Source organism: Aegilops tauschii, chromosome 4 (assembly GCF_002575655.3).
Source record: "Aegilops tauschii subsp. strangulata cultivar AL8/78 chromosome 4, Aet v6.0, whole genome shotgun sequence".
In the NCBI taxonomy this organism is placed as follows: domain Eukaryota; kingdom Viridiplantae; phylum Streptophyta; class Magnoliopsida; order Poales; family Poaceae; genus Aegilops; species Aegilops tauschii.
Genome location: NC_053038.3, coordinates 217,315,821 through 217,337,941, shown reverse-complemented (window position 1 = coordinate 217,337,941; position 22,121 = coordinate 217,315,821).

Genomic DNA, 22,121 nt, shown 5'->3' with positions numbered 1-22,121 from the left:
ACTTGCTCATCGAAGTCTGTCTGCCACCGGCTGATTTCTTCGTCAGGTTTCGGACAACTTTCGACTGCAGTCATGTGTTTGAATCTTCCTGACATTTGTTCAGTTATGGTGCACTGGTGAGCTTTGATCGGTGGCACCCAGGATGGGGCTCGGTGCCCTCTGAGCTTGAGTTTTTAACAAAGCTTACCTTCCACGGCATGCCTCGACGTGCTTGGAACAGCAAGTCCACGAATGAACTTATCAACGACCTAAGAGGTGAGCTCGTAAGTATGTTTGTTCCTCCAGACAGCTGGGCTCAGACGGTTATGGCATGGATGAAGAAGCCGTCCACCATACTGAAGGTGATTGGTGTTGAGATACCGGTGTAGGAACCGGGGTTGTACTATTCATCACCACCAAGGCCGCCGCAGACCACGTTAGGGATGTACCTGCATCGAGTGTTCGTGCATGTCGAAGAAGTGGTCAATCCATCAATCGAAGTCCCGCCGCCGCCGCTAGTGCCAGGGTCCGTCGACTACGTCCATTACAGCAGTCAACGTCAGACTTTCCGTGTGTTGCTTGGAATGATGGATGACACAAGGCCTACTCCATCGCGTGGCGGAGGCCACTACTTCTTTGGGAGAAGAGGCAAGGGTGGTTGCCTCGATGTGCTCTAATTTGAGGTAACAACTGAATCTTCTCAGATACTAGTTAAATCCAAGCTATCGGTGTGAAGCCCTGATGTGCCAGTACATTGGATTGTGACATGTTCTTTTTTTTTACCTGAACTTTTTTTAGAAAGGGTTGTACGTCAACTTAATGTGCTAGCAGAACTTACTGTGTTGTCTATCTGTTTTCTTTGCACAACATTCAAGATATTTCCCATCATTGATAAAGACGATGAACGGTTATGTATGAGTTTGTTGGTTTCAACATAGCCCTACCCGTAGCGATCCACTGATTCCACCCTGATTGTGCCTCTTGCATGAAATTTTTGTATGCAAGTTCAATGTACTATGATGTTCTATATGATTGTGTCAGCTATATAAGTTTTTACTGAGCATCAGCAATGCATATGGCTGAAAGATGTATTTACAAGCATCGACCGATGAGTGTCTCTCTCTCTCCCTCTCTATCACACACATACACACTAGTGGGACCCATTGAACTATTTCTTCGCTCGTGACAGCTTTTAATTAGGTTCCACTATACTCTAACTTTTTCTTAAGTTATTAATTGAGCTAAGTGACTTCAAAAAATTGTACACAAGCCTTGTTTGGGCCTTTTCAGGCGTCGGTGAATGTGGATTGAGTAGTTGTGTAAAGTTGTGTTGTACTACACCTGCCTTTTTCTTTGAACATCAGCAATGCAACTAAGCCGATAGTTGTACACAAGATCCTAAAATAAGTGTAGCCTAGCCTATGTTTCCTTTAATAAAATACACAACTCAGTTCATTTTTTATATAATAAGATTACCAAGCCCAACTTAACTTTTTTTAATAATATTCCTATCTCAATAATACTTTTTATACGAAATGCTCAGTCCAGACCATCATTTTTCACCCATCCCAGAAAATGGGTAAAATCAAATGGCTTATAAATTATCAGAAATGATAAATGGGCTGCATGTACGCAATATTTTTTTCCACCCAGCCCAGTAAATAGGTGTATTCGAATAAATAATCAAATGCGTTGTAAATTATCATAAGTAGTAAATCGGCTATTATTATTATTTTTACCCAGCCCAGGAAATAGATTATTTTTGAGTCGAAGCCCAGGAAATAGATGTATTGGCAAACAAAATGAAATGGGTTGTAAAACCTAAATAAATGGACTGCATTCTGCCACAGCTTTCGAATCTGACTTTGTTGGCCCACTAGACGAAGCCTGCGCAAGGTGTTGTCCATTTAGTGAACAAAACAATTTAATGGTCTAAAACACAAAGTCAACAAATTATTCAAACATCTGTAGTCGTTGGATTTACATCTAGCGGCTATCCTGCTTCTTCAATCTCTGATCTAGTTGCTGTTGCTCCAGCCGCCAAAACCATCGCCGGTTGGAGCGCCTGCATCTGCCTCCCGTGGCCGACTGTGCTGCCGCATAGGCCTCACGGCCCCACCCTACTCCCAACGGTGGCCAGGTCATACCTGTACTCACCGACACCTTATGTTATTCTCCGGCGACGGTAGCCTCACCCCGCAGTCGAACCAGTCCCTTGTACTGCCCTCCGCCAGGGACTCCAGTGCCCCTTGTTCCATGCCTCCAGATCGTTCCCATGTTAGGCCTCGCCGTCATCCACCGCTGTGGTTCGCTCAACGATGCCTGGTCAACAACAAGAGCCAACATGGAGTATGTCGAGAGTCTGACAGCTGGGAACCACCAGCTACATCTTCGCGCGCAAGCTAGCACCTCCTCATTATGCGGGAATAAATGCTCGCTCCCCCTGACAGGTTGAACCCACCAGGTACAATCTTCGCATGCAAGGATGTTCATTCTTATTACGCGGAAAAAGGTCCCCCCCCCCATGATAGCTGGGACGCACGATCTACATCTTCCCATGGAAGGAAGTGCCTCCTGATAACGCGCAAGAAAAACGATTCCTCCCCCAACTAGCTCGGACCCACCTGATTCAGAGGCTGACTTGTGTGACTAATGATTTGACACGTACGCAGGGCTTTGTTAACCTAGTCAACAAACAATCCTAGCAGCAGTGACCGTTGGATTAACATCCAACGACAGAGTTGCTTCTTCAATCTCCGATCTTCTTGCTCTAGTCGCCGAAACCAGCGCCGGCTGGAACGCCTGCTCCTACCTCGCATGGCCAGCTGTGCTGCCATCCCTCTACTCACTCACACCTCCTGTTATTCTCCGGCGACGGCAGCCTTACACTACAACCAAACCATTAAACCCGCATACTCCCCTCCGCGAGGGAAACAACTGCCGAGTCTTCCTCGGCTCCGGGCCATTCCCTCCCTAGGTCTCACCATCGTCCATCGCCTATGTGCTGTCGGCGTGGCGTGCTCAACATGGTCAAGGAGCGACGTCCATCGGAGAGGACTGTATGTGGAGAGGCTAACAACTGGGTCCATGGCCGCAGCAAGGAAGTGCCTCCTTATTAGGCGCAAAATAATGGTTCCTCCACCAGACAACAGGTATCCACCGGAAGGGCCTCTGTATTTTGCGGAAAAATGTTTCCCCTGACAACTGGGACCCACCAGCTATATCTTCGGACGCAAGGAAGTGCCTCCATATTAGGCGCGAAAAAATGATTCTCCCCCTGATAGCTGGGACCCACCAGCTATATCTTCACACGCAAGGAAGTGTTTCCTTATCCTCCCTCATAGCTGGGACCCACCCGATCAAAGCGTACGTAGCGTTGTCTGTTTGGTCGCGAACGTGTACGTACATACTGGTCGATCGGTCTCTCTGCAATGATGAACCGTGGCCGAGCAAGCAACGGGACGTGTAGTAGTAGAGCTCCCGATGTAGCAGTTCAGGCAGTCCAGTCTAAACGTGTACACGTATGTACAACCAAATGCCAAAAAATACTGCCACATACGTACATACGGGCGGGGTCTCGAACGGCTACTCGCGCATCGGCTAGGGCTTGTGTACATGGAGAGGCAGCGGACGGAAGCAAGGACGTCCTATTCATCGACAGCCAAACGGCTGGGTCGGAACAGAGAAACCGCGTCGTGTTCACTGGGAGGCAATGGAATGTGTCGTGTTCATCGGGAGCCAATCGGCTTGGACGGGACAGCCGAAACGAGGCTTAGCGTACCGCACAATGGAGGAAATGGCCTTCTGTTTGACCTCCTACGGTCAAAATGGGATCCTGTTCATCGGGAGGGGTCTGGCGTACCACAAAACAGAGGAAACTGACTTCTGTTGGAGAGCCTACCATCGAAATGGGGTCTTGTTCATCAGGAGGGGTCTAGCATACCGCAAAACGGGACTCCACGGTCTACTGTTCATCCACCATCAACTGCCTCTCGCTCCAGCCTCCACAAGGTACTGTTCACCCACCGTCGTCCTCCAGTCTCCACCGTTACTGTTCATGGAGCGTCCACGGGGTCCTGTTCAACCACCCCCAACCGGCTGGGTGTGGCGGCCTCCTCGTGGTCTTGTTCATCCAGTGGCAATGGCCTACTACCACGGGGTCCTGTTCATCCAACCCCCACCGGGAACTGTTCATCCACAGCCAACCAACCGGCTCGACTCACCACGTCTCGACTCATTCTACGTATCGCGTGCACGGTAGCAACGGTCACTATTCATCGGGAGGCGATCCAACATTGGCTAGCTGAGTCTTGCAAGGGGGCTCGATCGGCTTCAGTAAGCAGCAATAGCATAGGAATCACTCGGGTTTAGTCAGCAGCGAATGAATCGCCCGGGTTCAGTTAACAGCCAAGGGATCGATCGCTTGGGCTCAGTAACGTCGCTAGTGCGATCGCTCGGGTTCAGTTAGCCAACGCCTCGCACACAGACGTCTACACGAGAGAAACACGCAAACCACAGTGCATCGCTCGGCCCCGACCACCGACCGTAACTGGGAACTCCCCATCATTTTCCTCGCCCTCGGTTCTACCACGATTTTTTCCGTCATGGACGGCCCAAAGAATGTCTTGCAGGTGCGTCTCCGGCCCGCCCAGGATGAAAAGCCCATTTTCTATCATGATTTTTTGCCATAGAAGTAGGAGCCCACCACATCTATGATGATACGTGTTTTTGTCACAATTATCGTCATAGAAGTGTCATAAGCATGACATGAATTTTTTTCGTTTGGGCCATAATGTCATGGATGTGTCTTTTTTTGTAGTGTATGCATCTTCATATTGTTCCTAGGTGATCATAGGACAATTTTTTTTCTACTACGTTACCCAACAGACACAACAGTCAACATAATCATGGTATGAACCAAGTGTAAAATGGACTCTCACACGATACATTACCTTCAACTTACCACAGTCGTTCAACCATTGGATGTAGTATGGATGGTGGTGTCTCGTAGTGGTGAGGCAAAGCTTCGCTAACATCTCTATACTCGCCAAATATTGCAACTTCCACCATCAACGATCGCATGAACAGAATGTCGTTTGACAACAAACTTTGTTTGAAAAATATTATGGCATTGAGGCATCTCAGCATGCATGCAATGCCCATTATGCGGTCCTATCCTTGATGAACTTGGAAGTACCGCCAAGGATAGAAGCGCATATCAGAGACACTTTGCAAGGTGGATACCATTACAACATACCAGGTACTGAACAGATGAGAATACCAGATAAAGGTTTACACTCGCCACAAGCTTCAGCATCAATACATCAATACATAGCAATCAAAATACAGAAGAGTGGGATCCGACTACGGATGAAATCAAACAAAAAAGAAGAACAACATTCACTCTGCTAGTCCTGGGCTGCTAACCGGGAACCCATCCTATGATCGATGAAGGGTAAGAAGAAGAACTCCAAATATAACAAGCATCTCTCTCACGTCAATGCATCGCTTCACCTGTACCTGCACCTGTTGTTGTAGTAATCTATGAGCCACAGGGACTCAGCAATATCGTTACCAAGGGTATCAAAACTAGCATAGCGTAATTGGTACGGAATGATTAAGTGGTGAGGTTGCAACAATCACTAAGCATTTGTATGTGGCTAACTTACGAGTACAAGAATAAGAAGAGTAAACTACGCATCATCGAGCACAAACTAATATGATCAAGAAGTCATCCTGAACTCCTACTTACGAGTCAAACATAACCCCACCATGTTCTCTTCCCAAATTCCCTTGAAAAGAGACGATCACAATTACGCACATGGTTGGTGTATTTTAATTGGGTTTAGTGTCAAGTTCTCTACAACCGGATATTATAAATTTCCAAGTCGCCACATAACCGCGGGCACGACTTTCCGAAAGATTTAAACCTACAGGGGTGCTCCAGGTAGTCCATCATAAATTACCACATGCATCCAATGGAAAACCCTCACATCGTGATAACACGATGCTTATAAGGAATCTCGATGGACAAGACAATCGTCAATGGTAAAACTAACCAGCAAGACCTCCCGGTATGCTGGCGATCCCGATAGGAGCCGCGCGTATCTCGTTCTCAGGGCACACCGGATAAGCTATGTGTACAGGTACCAAAGACCCCATGTTGCCAAGGTGTGGCCCGCACAGTGCTCTAGTTTAGACCAACACTCATGAGGAGCACTGGCCCGGGTTGTTGATTAATTATCCACGACGTCCAGAAAAGTCCGTATGCAAGTTTTAGTTGTTATTAGGCAAATTTGAAATGAAAGTTGGGCCTTGCTGTAAGAGTTTTACTCTAAACCGAATGATCAAGGGGGTCCCCATAGAACCCCACACATGTTAGGAGCGCTCATCGTGGAACATAACACTGGTATGACGGAAACTAGGGCGGCAAGAGTGGAACAAAACACCAAGCAAAAGGCCAAGCCTTCCACCCTTTACCAAGTATATAGATGCATTAATTAAATAAGAGATATTCTGATATCCCATGATATCCATGTATCAACATGGAACAACCTGCAACTAGAAACGCTATAAGAGGGGCCGAGCAAAGCGGTAACTGATGACCCACAAGTATAGGGGATCTATCGTAGTCCTTTCGATAAGTAAGAGTGTCGAACCCAACGAGGAGCAGAAGGAAATGATAAGCGGTTTTCAGCAAGGTATTCTCTGCAAGTACTGAAATAAGAGGTAACAGATAGTTTTGTGATAGGATAATTTGTAACGAGCAACAAGTAACAAAAGTAAATAAAGTGCAGCAAGGTGGCCCAATCCTTTTTGTAGCAAAGGACAAGCCTGGACAAACTCTTATATAGAGAAAAGCGCTCCCGAGGACACATGGGAATTATCGTCAAGCTAGTTCATCACGTTCATATGTTTCGCGTTCGGTACTTTGATAATTTGATATGTGGGTGGACCGATGCTTGGGTGCTGTTCTTACTTGAACAAGCATCCCACTTATGATTAACCTCTATTGCAAGCATCCACAACTACAACAAAAGTATTAAGGTAAACCTAACCATAGCATGAAACATATGGATCCAAATCAGCCCCTTACGAAGCAACGCATAAACTAGGGTTTAAGCTTCTGTCACTCTAGCAACCCATCATCCACTTATTACTTCCCAATGCCTTCTTCTAGGCCCAAATAATGGTGAAGTGTTATGTAGTCGACGTTCACATAACACCACTAGAGGTTAGACAACATACATCTCATCAAAATATCGAACGAATACCAAATTCACATGATTACTAATAGCAAGACTTCTCCCATGTCCTCAAGAACAAACGTAACTACCCACAAAGCATATTCATGTTCATAATCAGAGGGGTATTAATATGCATAAAGGATCTGAACATATGATCTTCCACCAAGTAAACCATCTAGCATCAACTACAAGGAGTAATCAACACTACTAGCAACCTACTAGTACCAATCCCGGACTTGGAGACAAGAATTGGATACAAGAGATGAACTAGGGTTTTGAGAGGAGATGGTGCTAGTGAAGATGTTGATGGACATTGCCCTCTCCCGATGAGAGGAGCGTTGGTGATGACGATGGCGATGATTTCACCCTCCCGGAGGGAAGTGTCCCCGGCAAAACAGCTCTGCCGGAGCCCTAGATTGGTTCCGCCAAGGTTCCGCCTCGTGGCGGCGGAGTCTCGTCCCGAAAGGTTGCTTATGATTTTTTCCTTGACGAAAGACTTCATATAGCAGAAGATGGCCACCGGAGAGCCAACAGGGGGCCCACGACGCAGGGATGCGCGCCCTGAGGGGTACGGCGCGCCCCCCACCCTCGTGGCCAGGTGGGTCCCCCTCTAGCGTACTTCTTCCGCTCAATATTTTTTATTATTTCCAAAAATGACTTTCGTGGAGTTTCAGGACTTTTGGAGTTGTGCAGAATAGGTCTCTAATATTTGTTCCTTTTTCAGCCCAGAATTCCAGCTGCCGGCATTCTCCCTCCTTATGTAAACCTTGTAAAATAAGAGAGAATAGGCATAAGTATTGTGACATAACGTGTAGTAACAGCCCATAATGCAATAAATATCGATATAAAAGCATGATGCGAAATGGACGTATGGACTCCCCCAAGCTTAGACCTCGCTTGTCCTCAAGCGGAAGCCGATAACGATAAATATGTCCACATGTTTAGAGGTAGAGGTGTCGATAAAATAAAATACGGACATGAGGGCATCATGATTATTCTCATAACAGCAACATATATGATTATTGTCATATGATTTCTTATGCTCAAGTAATAACCTATTCACAATGCAAAAGTATGAATTAGAAACTTTATTGAGAACTAACAAACTATAATCTCAGTCATTGAAGCAATTGCAATTTATCATAACATCAGAAAGAGTCTATGTCAGGGCTTTCTAGCAAGTCCACATACTCAACTATCATTTAGTCTTTCATAATTGCTAACACTCACGCAATACTTGTGGTTACGGAGTTTTAATCGGACACAGAGAAAGATAGGGGCTTATAGTTTCGCCTCCCAACCTTTTACCTCAAGGGTAATGTCAACAATAATAACTCATGCTCCCCTACATCCAATTAGATATATCTATCAGGATCTTTCCAACACCCTGTGCTTGCCAAAGGATAAAATGTAAAAAGGAAAGGTGAAGATCACCATGACTCTTGCATAAGGTAGAAGATAATAATAAAAGATAGGCCCTTCGCAGAGGGAAGCAGAGGTTGCCATGCGCTTTCAGGGTTGGATGCACAAAATCTTAATGCGAAACAACGTCACTTTATATTGCCACTTGTGATATGAACCTTTATTATGCAGTCCGTCGCTTTTATTTCTTCCACATCACAAGATCGTATAAAGCTTATTTCCTCCACACCAATCAATCATACATATTTAGAGAGCAATTTTTATTGCTTGCACCGATGACAACTTACTTGAAGGATCTCACTCAATCCATAGGTAGATATGGTGGACTCTCATGGCAAAACTAGTTTAAGGGTTTTTGGAAGCACAAGTAGTATCTCTACTTGGTGCTAAGAATTTGGCTAGCATGAGGGGGAAAGACAAGCTCAACATGTTGGATGATCCATGACAATATACTTTATCTCAGATATAAGAAAACGTAACCCATTACGTTGTCTTCCTTGTCCAACATCAACTCTTTAGCATGTCATATTTTATGAGTGCTCCCAATCATAAAAGATGTCCAAGATAGTATATCTATATGTGAAACCTCTCTTTCTTTATTACTTCCTATTAATTGCAACGATGACCAAAGCTATGTTTGCCAACTCCCAACAATTTTTAATCATCATACTCTTTCTATGTGAAGTCATTACTCTCAATAAGATCAATATGATCTCTTTGTTTCCTTTTTATCTTTTTTCTCTTTTCTTTTATTCACTCAAGATCATGGCAAAATAATCAAGCCCTTGACTCAACACTAATCTTTATTATATATAGCTCACGGACTCGATTACATAGAGGGATCATAAAGCAAAACTCAAAACTAGATCATGCCATAAACATTTATTCTACTAGATAAAGATACTACTAATAGGATCGAACTAAGAAAAACGGTAAAGATAGGAGTGTGATGGTGATACGATATCGGGGCACCTCCCCCAAGCTTGGCAGTTGGCAAGGGGAGTGCCCATACCCATGTGATTATATCTCCTTCTTCGGAGGTGATGGTGCGATATTCTTGGCGATGATGCCCCTCAGGATACGATTCTCCTCCTCAAGCTTATTGATTTGCTGCTTGAGGTCCATTACTTCCTTACGAAGCTTTCCTGTAACGGCTAAAGCTCCTTGCACCCAAGGGTGTTGCATAGCTGTGGGAGAACAAGTGACACTCTTCATATTTTCATAAGAAAGAAATCTAACATTGGAAGGGATAACCGAGTTTGGAATGGCTGAGCTCTGCAGTTCTCCCATCGTGAACCCAGCTCGGAAGCGAGAAGTGACTTCTTGATCCTCCATGGCATCTATCCTCATCAAATCAGCCTCCATCTCTTCCTCCGTTGCTGGCCCAAAGTGGTCAGCATCGCTCTTTGTCCCTGGTTCCGATGCCGAATGGGACACCCGTCTCTCCCCGACTGACTCTTGAGAAGACATCTTGCTCTAATCTGCAGCAGCAACAGCTCGAAACAAGAACAGAGAATATTTGCATGATACGGGAGTCAAAACCTTTGGGAGAACATATAATGAATTTTTACCGACCAAAATACGTATCGCGCAAGAAACGGAGTCCGGAGAGCACACGAGGTGCCCACGAGGTAGGGGGCGCGCCCAGGGGGTAGGGCGCGCCCTCCACCCTTGTGTCCTTCCCAGACTGCTTCTTATTTTTCTATTTTTATAAATATTCCAAAACGGAGAAATATTGCCTTAAAAACTGTTTTGGAGTCGGTTTACTTACCGTAACACATACCTATTCCTTTTCGGAGTCTAAAATGTTCCGGAAAGTGTCCCTTATGTATTCCTCCGGTGTTACGGTTTCAATAACATTGGTTTCAACATTTATGGGATTACCTGAGATATAATGTTTAATTCTTTGACCGTTCACCACCTTCGGATTCGTACCTTCGAAGGTGTTGATTTTTATGGCACCAGAACGATAGACCTCCTCGATAACGTAAGGGCCTTCCCATTTAGAGAGAAGTTTTCCTGCAAAAAATCTTAAACGAGAGTTGTATAACAATACATAATCACCTACATTAAACTCACGCTTTTGTATCCTTTTGTCATGCCATCTTTTAACTTTTTCTTTAAAGAACTTGGCATTTTCATAAGCTTGAGTTCTCCATTCATCAAGTGAGCTAATATCAAATAACCTCTTCTCACCGGCAAGTTTGAAATCATAGTCGAGCTCTTTAATAGCCCAATATGCCTTATGTTCTAGGTCGAGAGGTAAGTGACATGCTTTTCCATAAACCATTTTATACGGAGACATACCCATAGGATTTTTATATGCAGTTCTATAGGACCATAATGCATCATCAAGTTTCTTGGACCAATTCTTTCTAGACCTATTGACAGTCTTTTGCAAAATTAATTTGAGCTCTCTATTACTCAATTCTACTTGACCACTAGACTGTGGGTGATAAGGAGATGCAATTCTATGATTAACATCATAATTAGCAAGCATTTTACGGAAGGCACCATGAATAAAATGTGAACCACCATCAGTCAGTAAATATCTAGGGACTCCAAACCTCGGAAAAATAACTTCTTTAAGCATTTTCATAGAAGTGTTATGATCAGCACTACTAGTTGGAATAGCTTCTACCCACTTAGTAACGTAATCAACATCAACTAAAATACGTGTATATCCATTAAAGGCAGGAAAAGGTCCCATATAATCAAAGCCCCAAACATCAAATAGTTCAATAACAAGTGAATAATTCATAGGCATTTCTTGACGTCTACTAATATTACCAATTCTTTGACATTCATCACAAGATAAGACAAACTTGCGGGCATCCTTGAAGAGAGTAGGCCAATAGAAACTGGATTGCAATACCTTATGTGCAGTTCTATCTCCAGCGTGGTGTCCTCCATAAGCTTCGGAGTGACACTTGCGTAGGATCTGTTCCTGTTCATGCTCAGGTACACAACGTCTAATAACACCATCTACTCCTTCTTTATAAAGATGTGGGTCGTCCCAAAAGTAATGTCTTAAATCATAGAAGAACTTTTTCTTTTGTTGGTATGTGAAACTAGGTGGTATAAATTTAGCAACAATATAATTAGCATAATTAGCATACCATGGAGTAGTACGAGAAGTATTTATGACATTCAATTGTTCATCAAGAAAGCTATCATCAATAGGTAGTGGGTCATCAAGAACATTTCCTAACCTAGACAAGTTTTCTGCCACGGGGTTCGCAGCTCCCTTTCTATCAACAATATGCAAATCAAATTCTTGTAGCAAGAGAACCCATCTAATAAGTCTAGGTTTAGCATCTTTCTTTTCCATAAGATATTTAATAGCAGCATGATCCGTGTGAATAGTTACTTTGGAATCAACAATATAAGGTCTAAACTTATCACAAGCAAATACAACTGCTAAGAATTCTTTTTCAGTAGTAGCATAATTTCTCTGAGCATTGTCTAGAGTCTTACTAGCATATTGAATAACATTTAATTTCTTATCCACTCTTTGCCCTAGAACAACACCTACAGCATAATCAGTAGCATCACACATAATTTCAAAGGGTAAATTCCAATCAGGTGGCTGAACAATAGGTGCAGAGATCAATGCTTTCTTAAGTATTTCAATGCTTCTACGCAATCATCATCAAAGAAAAATGGTATATCCTTTTGTAATAAATTAGTCATAGGCCGAGAAATTTTTGAGAAGTCCTTAATGAACCTCCTATAAAATCCGGCGTGACCAAGGAAACTTCTTATACCTTTGATGTCCTTGGGACATGGCATCTTTTCAATGGCATCAACCTTGGCTTTATTGACCTCAATAGCTCTTTCAAAAACTTTATGCCCCAAGACAATACCTTCATTAACCATAAAGTGGCACTTTTCCCAATTCAAGACAAGATTAGTTTCTTCACATCTCTGCAAAACTCGATTAAGGTTGCTCAAGCAATCATCAAAAGAGGATCTGTAGACGGAGAAATCGTCCATGAAAACCTCACAAATCTTTTCACAAAAGTCAGAGAATATAGCCATCATGCATCTTTGAAAGGTAGCAGGTGCATTACATAAACCAAAAGGCATACGTCTATAAGCAAAAGTACCAAAAGGGCAAGTAAAAGTAGTCTTTGATTGATCATTGGCTGACACAGGTATTTGAGAGAAACCAGAATAACCATCTAGAAAGCAAAAATGTGTATGTTTGGGTAATCTTTCTAGCATTTGATCGATAAAAGGTAAGGGGTAATGATCCGTTTTAGTAGCCTTATTTAATTTGCGGAAATCAATTACCATCCTATAACCTGTAATAATTCTTTGCGGAATCAATTCATCTTTATCATTAGGAATGACAGTAATACCTCCCTTCTTAGGGACACAATGGACATGACTTACCCACTGACTATCAGCAACGGGATAAATTATACCTGCCTCAAGGAGCTTTAGTATTTCCTTTCTTACCACTTCTTTCATCTTAGGATTCAGCCGGCATTGATGATCATGAACTGGTTTGGCACCTTCTGCCAAATTTATTTTATGTTGACATAGAGTGGGACTAATGCCCTTAAGATCATCAAGAGTATATCCAATAGCAGCACGGTGCTTCTTCTGAGTTTTCAATAATCTCTCTTCTTCATGCTCTGAAAGGTTAGCACTAATAATAATAGGATATATCTTCTTTTCATCAAGATAATCATATTTAAGAGTATCAGGCAACGGTTTAAGCTCAAACACGGGATCACCCTTGGGTGGAGGAGGATCCCCTAGGATTTCAACAGGTAAATTGTGTTTCAGAATAGGTTCCTATTTAAAGAATACTTCATCTATTTCCCTTCTTTCATTCATAAACATATCATTTTCATGTTCTAGCAAATATTGTTCTAAAGGATCACTAGGAGGTACGGCAATAGAAGCAAGACCAATAATTTCATCCTTACTAGGCAATTCTTCTTCACGGTGTTGTCTACTAAATTTAGAGAAATTAAACTCATGAGACATATCACCCAAGCCAATAGTAACAACACTCTTTTCGCAGTCTATCCTAGCATTAACTGCGTTCAAGAAGGGTCTACCAAATATAATGGGACAAAAGCTATCTTGTGGGGAACCAAGAACAAGAAAATCAGCAGGATATTTTGTTTTCCCACACAATACTTCAACATCTCTAACAATTCCCATTGGTGAAATAGTATCTCTATTGGCAAGTTTAATTGTGACATCAATATCTTCTAACTCAGCAGGTGCAATATCATGCTTAATTTCTTTGTATAAGTCAATAGGTATGGCACTAGCACTAGCACCCATATCACATAAGCCATGATAACAATGATCTCCTATTTTAACAGAAATAACAGGCATGCCTACCACAGGTCTATGTTTATCTTTAGCACAAGGCTTGGCAATTCTAGCAGTTTCACCGCAGAAATAAATAACATGCCCATCAATATTATCAGCCAAGAGATCTTTAACAATAGCAATATTGGGTTCAACTTTGATTTTCTCAGGAGGTGTATAAGTTCTAATATTGCTTTTACGAACCACAGTTGAAGCTTTAGCATGATCCTTTATCCTAACAGGGAAAGGTGGTTTCTCAACATAAGAAGTAGGAACAACAGGATCATTATAAGTGATAGTCTTTTCTTCAACTTTATTAGGTTCAGCTACTTTTACTTCTATGGGAGGATGATATTTAAACCACTTCTCCTTGGGGAGATCAACATAAGTAGCAAAAGATTCATAGAAAGAAGCTACTATCTCAGAGTCAAGTCCATATTTAGTGCTAAATTTACGGAAAACATCGGTATCCATAAAAGACTTAACACAATCAAAAATAGGTGGCATACCTGACTCCTTACCTTCGTCGAGATCCCAATCTTCAGAGTTGCGTTTAATTCTATCCAATAAATTCCATTTGAATTCAATAGTCTTCATCATAAAAGAGCCAGCACAAGAAGTATCGAGCATGGTGCGATTGTTATCAGAAAGCCGAGCATAAAAACTTTGAATAATTATTTCTCTTGGGAGCTCATGATTGGGGCATGAATATAACATTGATTTAAGCCTCCCCCAAGCTTGAGCGATACTTTCTCCTTCACGAGGCCAAAAATTATATATATAATTGCGATCACGATGAACAAGATGCATAGGATAAAACTTATGATGAAATTCCAATTTCAATCATTTGTAGTTCCATGACCCCGTATCATCACATAGCCTATACCATGTCGATGCATCTCCCTCCAAAGATAAAGGGAAGACCTTCTTCTTAACAACATCATCGGGTATACCTGCAAGCTTAAATAATCCACAAACTTCATCCACATAGATTAGGTGCTCATCAGGATGCTTTGTTCCATCTCTTGCAAAAGGATTAGCTAGCAGTTTTTCTAACATACCCGAAGGAACTTCAAAGGGAACAGTTTCATTTTCAGTAGGTTCAGTAGGTTGAGGAGCAACTCTTTGCTCTACTGGTCAGGGTGAAGATACCCCAAACAAGCCCCTCAGAGGATTACTTTCCATAGTAACAAGTGACAGTAAATTTCAGCACACTATATAATTTTTTCCTTACCAAATTCCACCTACCAAAGGCGCTTCACTCCCCGGCAACGGCGCCAGAAAAGAGTCTTGATGACCCACAAGTATAGGGGATCTATCACAGTCCTTTCGATAAGTAAGAGTGTCGAACCCAACGAGGAGCAGAAGGAAATGATAAGCGGTTTTCAGCAAGGTATTCTCTGCAAGTACTGAAATAAGTGGTAACAGATAGTTTTGTGATAGGATAATTTGTAACGAGCAACAAGTAACAAAAGTAAATAAAGTGCAGCAAGGTGGCCCAATCCTTTTTGTAGCAAAGGATAAGCCTGGACAAACTCTTATATAGAGAAAAGCGCTCCCGAGGACACATGGGAATTATCGTCAAGCTAGTTTTCATCACGTTCATATGATTCACGTTCGGTACTTTGATAATTTGATATGTGGGTGGACCGGTGCTTGGGTGCTGTTCTTACTTGAACAACCATCCCACTTATGATTAACCTCTATTGCAAGCATCCGCAACTACAACAAAAGTATTAAGGTAAAACTAACCATAGCATGAAACATATGGATCCAAATCAGCCCCTTACGAAGCAACGCATAAACTAGGGTTCAAGCTTCTGTCACTCTAGCACCATCATCTAATTATTACTTCCCAATGCCTTCCTCTAGGCCCAAATAATGGTGAAGTGTTATGTAGTCGACGTTCACATAACACCACTAGAGGTTAGACAACATACATCTCATCAAAATATCGAACGAATACCAAATTCACATGACTACTAATAGCAAGACTTCTCCCATGTCCTCAGGAACAAACGTAACTACTCACAAAGCATATTCATGTTCATAATCAGAGGGGTATTAATATGCATAAAGGATCTGAACATATGATCTTCCACCAAGTAAACCAACTAGCATCAACTACAAGGAGTAATCAACACTACTAGCAACCTACTAGTACCAATCCCGGACTTGGAGACAAGAATTGGATACAAGAGATGAACTAGGGTTTTGAGAGGAGATGGTGCTGGTGAAGATGTTGATGGAGATTTCCCTCTCCGATGAGAGGAGCATTGGTGATGACGATGGCGATGATTTCCCCCTCCCGGAGGGAAGTGTCCCCGGCAGAACAGCTCTGCCGGAGCCCTAGATTGGTTCCGCCAAGGTTCCTCGTGGCGGCGGAGTCTCGTCCCAAAAGGTTGCTTATGATTTTTTCCTTGACGAAAGACTTCATATAGCAGAAGATGGCCACCGGAGAGCCAACAGGGGGCCCACGAGGCAGGGGCGCGCCCTGGGGGTAGGGCACGCCCCCACCCTCCTGGCCAGGTGGGTCCCCCTCTGGCGTACTTCTTCCGCTCAATATTTTTTATTATTTCCAAAAATGACTTTCGTGGAGTTGCAGGACTTTTGGAGTTGTGCAGAATAGGTCTCTAATATTTGCTCCTTTTCCAGCCCAGAATTCCAACTGCCGGCATTCTCCCTCCTTATGTAAACCTTGTAAAATAAGAGAGAATAGGCATAAGTATTGTGACATAACGTGTAGTAACAGCCCATAATGCAATAAATATCGATAAAAGCATGATGCAAAATGGACGTGTCAGTAACATAGCCAAACAACGATTTTCTAGGATGGTGGAGGTTAGAGGCTTATCATGGCATTTTGGAAGGCTGACAAACAAGAGCTCGGTAGCGAGACATAGCAATAGCATCAACAGAACTAGCAAGCAAATATAGTAGTGATATCCAATGTAATGGTCATCTTGCCTAGAATCCTGCTAGGAAGAAGACCGAATCCATGAAGTAGACGAACCAACGTAGTCGAATGAATCCTCACACTCACAATGTTACCGAAACTATCGAGAAGAAGCACAACAGGAAAGAAGCAAACACCACGGTAAACAAACAAGCATAATCATGGCATGATGCACAATCAAGTATAATGCATGTCACAGTTTAATGAATCATGGCATGGCAAAGTGCACAAGCAATCACTACACATTAAAAGAAGATCAGTATGCAACGAGTTGCATATTGACGAAACTCCACATTCGAACATTTAATTTCATCCTGTTTTTGTACTCCACAATTTGAAGTGTTGTTTACCATGGCAAGAGATGAAGCGTATGCCAACTACCTATCTAGGAAAGTTTAAATGAGGCCGGAAACAACACATAGCGATTCCGGAAAACCCCATATGCAATTTTCGAATTTGGTATTGTTTTGCCTAAAACACAATTTTAGTGCTGTTAACCATGCAAAGTAAGTGCACCATGTTAATCTACATGCTTTTCTAGACAAGTTACATATATAATTTATTTAATTCGGAGCTACCATTATTAAGTTATTAAATAAACCATTTTAACAAGTTATTTAGCAATTTTAATGCAAACAACAATTTAAATGTTTTTAACATGTGAAGGAGTTGCATATTATGAATCCACATGAAATTATAAGGAAGTTTCATATATGACACATTTTAATCTGGTGCACGTTCGTGAGTTATTATATGCATGAGGATGACATATTCAATTTGTGCAATTTTGTGAAAGTATTGGCATAATATAATATGGAGCATTTGTCACCATGACGGAAAGAATTAGGTACCACGATGACGTCAACGAAAACGATGCCACAACAACATTTCGGTGATCTGGCAACTCATTGAGATATCCATGCAAAGGAACAAGTGTAGGTGTGTGAAACATGCAAGAGCGACAGGGAGTGATCCCAGATACCGGGTGTCCCACGTGTCGGTGGCAAGGCATATGATGAACATGCACAAAAATTGGGCACAGTGCAAACATAGGGTGCATGTCATCAAAACACGTGCATTCGTTGATGGGTGGTCGTCTCGCGTTATACCTCCAAAGCAGGCAATCGGGGCGGTTCGAGTTCGTCGAGGGAAATAGTCATTCTCATGACGATAGTGGAAGTAGTGGTACACGACATCGGGAAGGAACTTGATGAATCTAATGTCTTCGGGTTTGAGGGTAGACGTACTTGGCGGTTGTCATGGGAAGTATATATTCTTGTGCCGTAGCCCTTCGGGTCTTGAGGTGACGGTAGTCGTACACGTCGGTGAAGAACTTGACACATCCTAGGGTCGTCGGGTACTTGGCGGTCTCGGTCTTGGTGACGGTAGTGATACCCACTCCGTAGACGAACTTGACATGCCATGGGTGTGGTTCTTGCGGCGGTCCGGGCACTTGACAATGATGTAGATGAACTTGGCGGTAGAGCATCTTGTGCTCATGGAACGGCGAAGACACGCAACGCCGGTTCTTGGGGGTCTTAACATCAATGGGGCGGCAAAGGTGGCTGGCCTTGGGTCCTTGGTGGCCGATGTGAAGGAAATATGCCCTAGAGGAAATAATAAATTTATTATTTATTTCCTTATTTCATGATAAATGTTTATTATTCATGCTAGAATTGTATTAACCGGAAACATGATACATGTGTGAATACATAGACAAAACAATGTGTCCCTAGTATGCCTCTACTTGACTAGCTTATTCGTCAAAGATGGTTATGTTTCCTAGCCATAGACATGTGTTGTCGTTGATGAACGGGATCACATCATTAGGAGAATGATGTGATGGACAAGAACCATTCATTAGCTTAGCATTGTGATCGTTACAGTTTTATTGCTACTGCTTTCTTCATAACTTATACATGTTCCTCGGACTATGAGATTGTGCAACTCCCGAATATCCGGAGGAACACTTTGTGTGCAATCAAACGTCACAACGTAAATGGGTGATTATAAAGATGCTCTGCAGGTGTTTCCGAAGGTGTTTGTTGGGTTGGCATGAATCAAGATTAGGATTTGTCACTCCGTGTATCGGAGAGGTATCTCTGGGCCCTCTCGGTAATGCACATCACTATAAGCCTTGCAAGCAATGTGACTAATGAGTTAGTTGCGGGATGATGCATTACGGAACGAGTAAAGAGACTTGCCGGTAACGAGATTGAACTAGGTATTGAGATACCGACGATCGAATCTCGAGCAAGTGACATACCGATGACAAAGGGAACAACGTATGTTGTTATGCGGTTTGACCGATAAAGATCTTCGTAGAATATGTAGGAGCCAATATGAGCATCCAGGTGCCTCTATTGGTTATTGACCGGAGATGTGTCTCGGTCATGTCTACATAGTTCTCGAACCCGTAGGGTCCGCACGCTTAACGTTCGGTGACGATTTGTATTATGAGTTATGTGATTTGATGTACCGAAGGTAGTTCGGAGTCCCGGATGAGATCGGGGACATGACGAGGAGTCTCGAAATGGTCGAGACGTAAAGATTGATATATTGGACGACTATATTCGGACATCGGAAAGGTTCCGAGTGATTCGTGTATTTTTCGGAGTACCGGAGAGTTGCGGGAATTGGTATTGGGCCTTAATGGGCCATACGGAAATGGAGAGAAAGGCCTCAAAAGGTGGCGCACCCCTCCCCATGGTCTGGTCCGAATTGGACTAGGGAAGAGGGGCGCACCCTTCCTTCCTTCTCCTTTTCCCTTCCCTTTTTCCTATTCCATGTGGGAGGAGGAATCCTACTAGGACTAGGGAGTCCTAGTAGGACTCCACACTTCTGGCGCGCCCTAGGGGCTGGCCGGCCTCCCCTCCTCCATCCTTTATATACGGGGGCAGGGGGGCACCTCTAGACACAACAATTGATCTCTTGATCTCTTAGCCGTGTGCGGTGCCCCCCTCCACCATATTCCACATCGATCATATCGTAGCGGTGCTTAGGCGAAGCCCTACATCGGTAGCAACATCATCACCATCATCACGCCGTCGTGCCGACGGAACTCTCCCGTGAATCTCTACTGGATCGGAGTTCGTGGGACGTCATCGAGCTGAACATGTGCTGAACTCGGAGGTGCCGTACGTTCGGTACTTGGATCGGTTGGATCGTGAAGACGTACGACTACATCAACCGCGTTGTGCTAACGCTTCCGCTTTCAGTCTACGAGGGAACGTGGAAAACACTCTCCCCTCTCGTTGCTATGCATCACCATGATCCTGTGTGTGCGTAGGAAATTTTTAGAAATTACTACGTTCCCAACACGATGTTGCGGTCTTGCAGGCAACAACGAATGAGGCAGCAGGGGCGTCAAAAGGTGCACAGGGTGAAGGAGATGATCAAGGCTAGCATGGAGGTCCCTCCATAGCGACAAGATGGTCGACCCACAGCGGCAGCAAGGGCGAGGAGACAAGCAGAGGATAGGCGCGTGCAGCGCAGAGGTAGGGCGGCGAGCTTGGGACGCAAGAGAGGAGGAGGCGTCACGGATGGAGGCTCGTCGGCAGACGGAACTGCGACGGCGGCGGCAAACCAGGAGGCGTCGAGAAAGGTCAGAGGTCGCCAGGCGGCATGTGGGTGCATAGGCGGGCATGGGGTGAGCTACCTAAAAGATGCGTCCAGAGGAGGAGGCCACGAACAGGCGGGCGACTAAGTGAGGAAAAGGAGACGTGGCTGCAGCAGCTACAACCATGGCATTGGTCATTGACGGTGTTATGGACTAGGGGAACTTACCTAGTTGGCCCATGCTCCTCAGATTGGGCTGATGGGCCCTCATTCTTCTCAAGATGGACTCCGGAAGATGTACGCTGGAGGCATGATCGAGACTGCATCTACCAAAGACTTGTCATATACTCAAAGACTTCTCCTGCCGCCTCGCCAAGATACCGACCTTGTTACCCTAGATACCCTACTTGGCGTGTATATAAGCCAACGGGTTTAGCTTGTAGAGCGGACATCAACGCAATCTCATTCACCTAGCCCTAGAGTTACAATACATCTGATGATCTTGAGGTAGATGAACTCTGTATTTGATACATCTCCATCAATATAAACAAGCGCAGGACATAGGGTTTTACCTCCATCAAGAGGGCCCAAACCTGGGTAAACATTGTCTCATGTTCTTGTTACCATCTGTCTGAGATCCACGGCTCGGGACCCCCTACCCCGAGGTCTGCCGGTTTTCACACCTACACTGGTGCATTCATTGAGAGTTCTATTGTGACATTGACAAAACGATCGATGGCTCATCTGCAGATCAACTGCGACAATAGCAATGGGAACGTTTACGTCCCTGACCAGCCGTTCGTGTTCGGTAGCATGATCTTCTACGCCGACTCGACTGGTCATCTAACCTCCGTCGAGAACTATGCCATGGGTCAGATCGTGACCTTTGGAGGCCTAGAGTACACCACAGATTCCCGCGGCGAGCTCACCCTGTCAGGCTGGACGCCCGGCCGGGTTGAGCACCTACCCAACACCGGACGCTTGACTCTGGAACCGATCTCCTTCGAGGACGTCAGACCAGGCCCCTTGGCATCCTCAGAAGACCCCGAGTTGACGATTCCGGATGATCTCGTCTTGACCCCAGGCCTGGACTCTAGCCCGGCCCGTATCTCAGAAGCTACGTCGGATTTAGAGCCGACCTCAGCGCAGGATCTACAGTCGCTTTCGGATCCTCTCTGCATCAAAAAAGGGCCGAGCTATATGCAGGGCATACTTCAAGTCAGCCCTGCTTATAGGTAGGCCATGAACTCTGAAGAACTATCTCACTTGAACGAGATGCTTGATCTTATCCAGAGCATGTCAATCTCGGAGAGCAAGACTTCGATTCACGACAAGGTCGGCCTTAAAGACGATGACCAGGAAATTTATATCCCACCCAGCACCCGCCGAGTCGCCACAGTCGATGACCTAACCGACATGCTAGACTACGACAAGGCCATAGACATGGATGAAGATGTCGTTGGCCCCACAGAACACACTTCGCCATTAGTAAACACTAGCAAGTGGACTGGAACATCCACCTATGATGTCTACAAGGCTGACGCTCCCAAATCCCCTCCAAGACGTCAGCACAGACGCAGAAGGGGTACCAACAGGGAACCCAATGGGAACAATGCCACCAC